Source organism: Phyllostomus hastatus, unplaced genomic scaffold, assembly GCF_019186645.2.
Source record: "Phyllostomus hastatus isolate PE091 unplaced genomic scaffold, TTU_PhHast_1.1 phas_contig_1048, whole genome shotgun sequence".
NCBI classification, from domain to species: Eukaryota; Metazoa; Chordata; class Mammalia; order Chiroptera; family Phyllostomidae; genus Phyllostomus; species Phyllostomus hastatus.
In genome coordinates this window covers 1474408-1482432 of record NW_025333513.1, presented here as the reverse complement: position 1 = coordinate 1482432, position 8025 = coordinate 1474408, and the positions used below count along the sequence as shown (strand labels likewise).

Below are 8025 nucleotides of genomic sequence, written 5' to 3'. Positions count from 1 at the left end.
CCCCGAGGTGGGCAAGGGCTGCTTGTAGCCGGAGGCAGTAACTGCTACTATTACTACTTTTTTTAAATTAGTGACCAAGTTTTAAGGAACTTTTCCTCTCTTCCTAAGTTCTTTGTTACTACAGAGAACTTAGTTACTACAAAGAACTTAGGAAGAGAGGTAAAGTTCAGAGCAGCTTAGTGCTAAAACAAACTTTTGGACTTTGAACTACTTCCTTCTTCAAGCTGACTTATCTCAGGGTCTGTCATCTCCTGTCCTCGTACTAGAATCGTAAAAGGCTATTCTCCCACCCCTTGATCCTCCTCCTCTGAGGGGGTCTAAACCACATGGCTAACAACAGGCTGGGGGAGCAAAGGTCACCCTAGGGGTGAGGTCCCGGCCTACAACGGTTGTTTCCTTTAGTTTGGCCCGTTGCTGGGCACCCAGGACTTTCGGTGCCTGGCCTGTGGTTCCCGCTCTGCTCATGCCTAACTGCCTGCTCTGTCTGTCTGCACTGCGAAAACTCTCAAGGGCTGGTTTTCTAAATGTATGATTTAAATGTGCTTTCATTCAAAAGGTACCTCCCTGAGATTCTGAGGCTCTTCTGGGCCTCTGGGTGGAATGGCTGGATAGAAAGCCTGAACGGGGGTTGCGGGGAGGGTCCCAGGATGGGAGAAGGTCCTGGGATGGGGTCCCCAGGTTTGGTGTTGCTGAGAGGATGTGCCCAGAACAGTGGATTGACCCTGAACTTTGGGGAAAGTTGATGCTCCAGGGGCCAGCATGGGAAGGGAACTGGAGTGAGAGGATCGTGAAAGGGCGGAGGTGGGGGTGAAGAGAGGAGCTGAGAAAAATTGCTGTCCCAGAAGTCAAGAGTCTCAACAGAACTCCTGTGACCATGTTGTCAAATACCACCCCGGAGGCCTGAACTGTATCCCGTGAACTGAGCTCAGCACAGCGGTGGCCCTCAGGGACCCCAGAAGGGAAGGAAGGGGCTGCCTGTTCGTGGCCCAGACAGGGAGAGGCTGAGGGTTTCTGGCTTGAGGGAGCAGACTGAGGGTTAAGTCCTGCAGCCTGGGTGGGGCAGGGGTCCCAGGTCCACACCCCGCACTGGATGCCTTGGGAGCGCCAGGTTCCGTTGATGGGCACACGGGTGTGACGAGGGAGCGGGGTGGCAGGCACGGCAGGGCTGGTGAAGGCCTCTGCGCTCCGAGCCTTTCCTTCCCCCAGTGAAACAGCTGCTGAGGGCCTCTTTGGGCTTTGGGGTAGGGGCCGTAAGAAGCCTGGAGACGTCTCGGCCGAGGGAAAGTGTCGGCTGAGGGCACACATTGACCTGGACAGCAGCTTTCCTGGGCACTTGGAGGCCCATGCAGCTGAGGCTGAAAGAACAAGTGGGGAGAGGGGGTGCTGTTCCCGGCCAGGGGTTGGAAGGAGGCTGAGACCACTGAGAAGAGCCCGGGGGTGAGTGTGGGTGAGGGGCCTGGCCGCTGAAGGGAGCAAGGGAAGCCCAGGTGCTAAGACCCCCGGCACACAGGGACCTGGAACTCTCAATGAGATCTTAAAATGGCAACATTTTTATATGACTATTTGACCATCTTTGTAATCAGAAAAAAAAGTCAATTGAAAAGAAAGACTGCACAAGTTCCCATTAACAGGATAATGGATAAATAAAGCGTGGTATATGTCTGCAGCACAGCACACACACAGAGCGGGGCAGCGGCGTGGCTACATTTCACCACAAGGAGCTGCTGAGCAGAAAGGTCAAACATGAAAGACTAGATACAATTTGTAATCGTTTATGTAAACTTCAAAAGGCAGGAAAAGTAATTGGCGGAGTGACATTTCAGGACAGTGATTACCCCTGGGGAGAGAGATCCCCGGAAAGGGACTCACCTCCTCGGGGGGCAGCTGCTCTTCCCTGAGCTGATCTCACGCCGCCCCGAGGGGCCTCTCAGGCAGTGAAAAGCGTTGGCAACGCACTTATGACATGGTCATTTTTCTGTTTGTTTATCGATGCTGCTCCACTGGAAAAAGAGACATGAAGCGATTCCACTGGGTTCCAAGCTGGTCACTTCTGTGATGGCCTCCACCAGGTCCTTCCGGCTGACCAGACCGCAGCTGTCACAGCAGCGGCGAGCCTTCCCCTCTGCTGCCGCAGTGGAGACCCCGCCCTGACTTCTCCCTCCATCCTCGCCAGTTATGGTGAAAGACCTTCCAGATAAGCAGCCATATCGTAAATGCTAAACATCATTTCGCCTCTGGAGTCCTCTGGCCTTGTCACTGGTGGCCCATGTGGCCAGGTCACGAGTAGAGCTCCACAAGTGTGCCGGCTGCACAGAGCAGGCTGTGCCGAGCCCAGCTGCCCTGGATCCACCCAGGGGACTGCCTTTTTCTAGTTTGCACAAAGGTGCCCAAGAGAGTCTCAACATCCCAGCTAGAGGTTGTTGGTCAAATGTTCTCTAGGTCTTACAATGTCTGGACCAGAAAAAAGGAAATGTGAGGCTTCGGCCATAGTGTTACACCAACAATAGTGGTGGGTGTAGAACCTTTTATTTTTTTAAAGCAAATGGGCAGGGGCACTGTCTGTGACCAGGGCAGGAGGAATAAAAGCATCTCTCCTGGCCACAGTTCCTAGGTAGCCATGTGAGAGGGACAGTTTGGACAGTGTGCTCAACAGCCTTCTCCCTCGCCTCTGTGTGTCATCAGCAGACCCTAGCATGTCATTACATTGCAAGACGTGTGTGTGGCATCACGTGCTTCCCACTGTCATCCTACTGCTGACAGAAGCCTCTGTGGCTGAATGCATGCTTTAGTTCCTGTTCCCGATGCAGGTACGTGGAGGAGCTGAGGCTCCGGCTCCCAGGCCCTCTCTCCCAGCAGGTGCTCTTCTCATGGCTTTGCATTCGGAGGCCTGTGGCCTCTGGGCAGGGGCCTAGGCTTTTTGTTCTGCAAGACACATTTGTTTGCTGCCCACCCGCCCCGGCCCACCCCGTTTTCAAATACACTCCATGGCTTCCTGCAAGATTTTTGCTCTTTAAACAGTTCCTTTTTATTTTTTTCCTTTACTAATGGCCACATTTCATCCTAGTTCCTTTGTCTGAAATTGAGCCCCTGGGAGGGGCACATCTGGGGCCTTCCCTCTGCCAGCAGAGCGTTAAATACTAACATGTGGGCAGCAAGAGCCTCAGTGCCCCCGAGGACCCTCCCACTCCAGTGTCTGACCCTTCAAAGGGGGAGCCCAGCCTGTGTCCTGTCTTTATGAATGAGAAACTCTTGTCTTAGCCAAGAGCCACCTTCACTGCTTGGTCTCAATGAGGCGTCAGCAGCTGGAGTCAGGAGAGGAGAGTTTTATCCTGAGGAGTGAAGTGGCAACTGACGGACGGGGCGACAGACGGAGCTCATCGCCCAGAGAAGTGGTGAGACTGGAAAAGGTAACATTCTGGAAAGCTTGGGGGATATCTCAGGGCAACTAGTAAAATGAGATTTGGTTGCTGAAACCAAGCCCATTATGGTTGTGTGACAACTGTGCACGCTCCCCACCTCCTGTGGACTTGATGGTTTAGGCAGCCCGGGGGCAGCCTTCCCGAGCACGCCCTTCCCGGGGAGTTCCCGCAGCTGGCCAGAGCTGCCTGCCCTCCAGCAGCGAGCGGCCCTCCACCTGGCCTCCTCCACTCCCTCCGTGCAGCCTGCACCCACGTTCCCACACAGCATTTTACTTCTCGGCTTGTGATATGTGTGTGGAAACAGGCATACACATTGTCTTTGCTTTTCATTGTTGTGGTTAAATGAACAAGCTTTTGATACAGCTCATAAAATACTGTACACTATAAAAGATATAGAAAACTAGAGCTTCAAGCCTTATTTTTAAAAGCTATTAAGCTTAAGAAAAAAGCAAGAATAGTCAAAGAACATGTATGAATGACTCACGGACATGGACAGTGGAGAGGGGACTGACTATGGGGGGGGGCGCTGGGTGGAAGGGGGAGAAGGGGGGAAATTAGGACAACTATAATAGAATTAACAATTTAAAAAAGAAAGAAAGAAAAACCAAGAATAGAGAGCAGCCCTGGCTGGTGTGGCTCAGTGTATTGAGTGCTGACCTGCAACCCAAAGGGTCACCAGTTCGATCCCCAGTCAGGGCACATGCCTGGGTTACGGGCCAGGTCCCCAGTGCGGGGGCACGTGAGAGACAACCACACATTGATGTTTCTCTCCCTCTCTCCCTCCCTTCTCCTCTCTATAAAAATAAATAAATTAAAATCTTTTTAAAAATATTAATTTTAAAAATATTTAAATATTAAAATTAATATTTTTTAAAATATTAATTTTTAGAAAATAATAGAGAGCAAAACTGCAACAAGGACCATGGTGAGTCCATGGCATCTGCACCCCAGGTCCCTTGTACGGAGCAGCAGCCGCTCACTGGGGGTCACACTGATGTGCTGCATGGGCACAAGCAGTGTGTCCAGCCCAGGAATGGGGTGGAGAGCTGCATCTGGGTCCTGTGGTCACTTGGGTATTCTCGAACTGAAACAGGCCACAAAAGACCAAGAACCAAAGAAAAAAACAAACCAAAAAGACCAAGAACTGGCTGGTGCGAAGAGGGGGTTGAGTTGGAACATTCCCCCACTCTGCACAGCCCCAACCTTCAGCTCTGGGCTTGGTTCTCCCCAGGAGCTGTGTTGGGTTCCTGTGAGGGGCCTGGTGAGCACCATCCACAGCAGACCCTGCAGCATGGTCTGAGGGCGGCGGCTCCTGCGGTGCTCTCACGTGCTGTGGTCCCTCATTTCACTGTGTGCCACCCAGGAGCCAGTGAGCTGGCCTCCTCTCACCATCCTCTCACCACTGATCCACCCCTCCTGGAGAGCCCACAGGTCAGTCACTTGAAATATTCTGGAAGACCAGCATATTCATTTCCAAAAGGGACAATGAAAATCCCCTGTCCCCAGTATCTTCTCAAAGCTTCTTGAGCTCATCTGCATCTGCTCTCTGAGCCAACACGAGATGTGCTAAGTCGGAGTTACGCTGGACAGCCTCTGGAAGGGAGGGCTTGCAGGGCGGTGCCACCCACAGCCTTGGCCGCAAGCCGGGAAAAGAAGTGATGGTGTTTACGGAGTTTCTGAATCCCTCTCATAACCTCAGTATTCCTGGGCACATTCTGATGCCCAGCTGAAGGAGGGACATGCCATTAGGATTGGTGTAGACCCCATGGATGTGTAACACTCTCAGTTTCAGCTTCTCTAGAGTCCACTCTCAGACTTTTCTTCATCAGTAAGGTCAAGGGGTTCGAGCTGATGTGCTACATACGGTTCCAGGAGGTTGTCAAACTTTTACTCAAAACCAGGGCTCCGTTTTCCAGCGGGCGGAGAACTAACTGAAGCAGCTCTCTCCAGAGTCTTCCATCTTTGACTCCAAGTCATCAAATGCTAAATATAAACAGTCCTTGAAAAATGAGGATTGAACATCCGTGGTACTGTTAGGTAGGATAAATAGTAAACCAAGGCAGGGAGAGGAGGGAGACACGTCTCACCCACTGGCCCAGCAGTCCTGAGCCTGGTCCGATAAGATTGCCAGGTGTTCCAACATCACGAGGAACACCGTGAGAGCACAGGAGGGGGGAGCCCTTGAAGTTTTGCGCATAACACTTCCGTGGGAAAGGAAGCCTTTGTAATGATTCCCCTAGCTGGGAAAGAAAGCCTTTGTAACTGTGTATTAGTCCCAAGGTCTAGAAGAGGGAGAAGGAGGGGTACCTAGAAGCTAGCTAAAGTATATAACCCCTGAACCCCAATAGTCTGGGCACCCAGATTGGCTGGGTGCTCACTTGTACCTTCTGGTTCAAGTGTATAAAATAAACTTACTAATAAACTTACTAATAACTTTATTTTCTCTATACATTTTCTCTATACATTCAGACTAACTGGGTCCCTGCCTATAGTTCCATGCTCAACCGTATTTCACAAATAAACTTGCTATCTCATTTCCACTATACGTGCTGTCTCTTGCTTATTCTTCTTTTGCAAGCGAGGCAAGAACCGAGGAGGGGGAGCCCTCTGATTCGTGTCTCCCCAGTAACAGTGCAAGCAGAGTTTCTGAATAGGGTCATGGATACCATGAACAATATTCTTGTCTTTATGGACACATTTCTGAAATTTTTGCTCTCCTCATTTTCTAGAAGAGCAAAGTCAATGGCAGCGTCCAGTCAGGCCCGAATGAACCCCTTCCGGGATCTCGGGGCGGCAACCCGAGGTGCCACCACAGCACTAATGCCTGTTCCAGTCACCAGCATGGGTTCCCCAGGCTTCTTACCTTCTATGCTTGGAGAGGCATCCTGGCCTTTCTGGTAGGGGTGTGCTGTCACTGAAGAATCTAAAACTGCTGTCTGTGTCAGAGGCCCAGCTCCCTGCAGAACCCGTCAAGTTTTGTGTCCCCCCTCCAAGTGCCGCCACCACTCTAAGGCCAGCACAGGCACACTCAGCGCGCATGCTCACTTGACTTGGCCCAGGTTTCCCCTCCTCCGTCTTTGTTTCTCTGCCACTTCTGGACCTGTAAGTGTCAGATTGTGTGGGTAAATTTCACTGTTACCCTTGTTTGTTTAGAATCCCTTTATGCTTCCTGCTGACTGCTCATTGTCATGGAGCCGGTGCCAGTCAGAAATTTGTACAGTTTGGTGATGGTAAGTGTCTTCTCCGATTTTAGTTGAAAAACTACCCTGATTCCATGTGAGCCTCACTCCCAGCAACTTAGAGCCATGCGTCCAACCTGTGCATTCAGTCTCAGAGGCCCTGGTGTGTCTGTGTCCTGCAGGGAACAAAAGACTTGGGATGAGCCTTCACGGGTGTGGCTTAGTGGACTGAGCACCATCCTGAAACCAGAGGGTTGCCAGTTCAATTCCCAGTCAGGACACATGCCTGGGTTTCGGGCCAGGTCCCCACCTGGGGGCACATGAGAGTTTTTCTTTCCCTCTCTTTCTCCCTCCCTTTCTCTAAAAATAAATAAATAAAATATATTTTTAAAAGGCTTGGGATGAGCCAGAGAACTGTGGGATGAAAAATGCACAGCAGGCAGAGGGTGGGCAGGACGGGAAGAAAAGGCGATCGCAGGCTGCAGCAGTCGGAGGCAGGGAGGACAGCAGCGAGCACATATACATGAGTTGATCTGGGGGTCAGAGGTTCTGGAATCCAGGAACAAGAGAGTAAGGGGCTGGGCTCCAACAGAGTTTGCAACATTGACCCCACATAACTTTCCATTGTTTGTTTTCTCTCTGAAAATAAGATATTCAAGATTATAGGGTATATTTTTCATAATTGGTGCAAAGACTGGATTTATAGTCCTATCTGGTCTAAATCAGCTTCAAAATTTATTGGCAGAAATATTAGTTTCATAATTACTCTGTATTGGTTATGCACTCTTTTTTTAAATTTTTATTGAATTTATTGGGGAGGCATTGGTTAGTAAAGTGACACGGGTTTCAGGTGTACAGTTGTGTGGGTCATGCCTCCTCGGCACGCCTACCTCCTGGAGCCACGGCAGTGAAACCCCTACCCTGATGCCTCTTCTCTGGCTCTGGAGGCAGATTTATGAAGTTGTCATGGTATAGCACATAGTTCTGCTTTTTTAAAGTTTAGATGGTTTGGGGTAGCCAAGAGAAGATGCTAAACCTTTACATACTGAAATAATAATTTATTCCTTTGAGAGCATTGGACTGCATGTACAAATACAAACACAAAATGAAAAATAAATTAACTTGGAGATTTTTTTTAAATAAGAGGGTTAGGGAGATGGAATAAATGAGGCAGAGAGGCAGCTGACGAAGCCCCAACGCGCGGAAGAAGAGGGGGAGGTGTGAAGCTTCACACCGGGGCAGGATGTCCAGGCGGCCTGGGGTGACCTGGAGGACAGGTGCTCTGGGCCTGGGGGCAGAGACAGAAGTCTGGGAAATGATGTCCCCCACCCTTTGGGATCACGGACAGGCAAATGATTGGCAATCTGTTAGAAATCTCTCTTCTGCAGTCACACTTACTCTGCTCCACATGGCCTCAGACTCCTCTG

At 50.6% G+C, this 8025-nt stretch overlaps 1 pseudogene; it reads right to left on the bottom strand.

Annotated features, from left to right (window-relative positions):
* Positions 1–4742: 4742 nt before the first annotated feature.
* On the bottom strand, positions 4743–6458 carry LOC123816078 (annotated as a pseudogene).
* Between the last annotated feature and the right edge of the window lie 1567 nt (positions 6459–8025).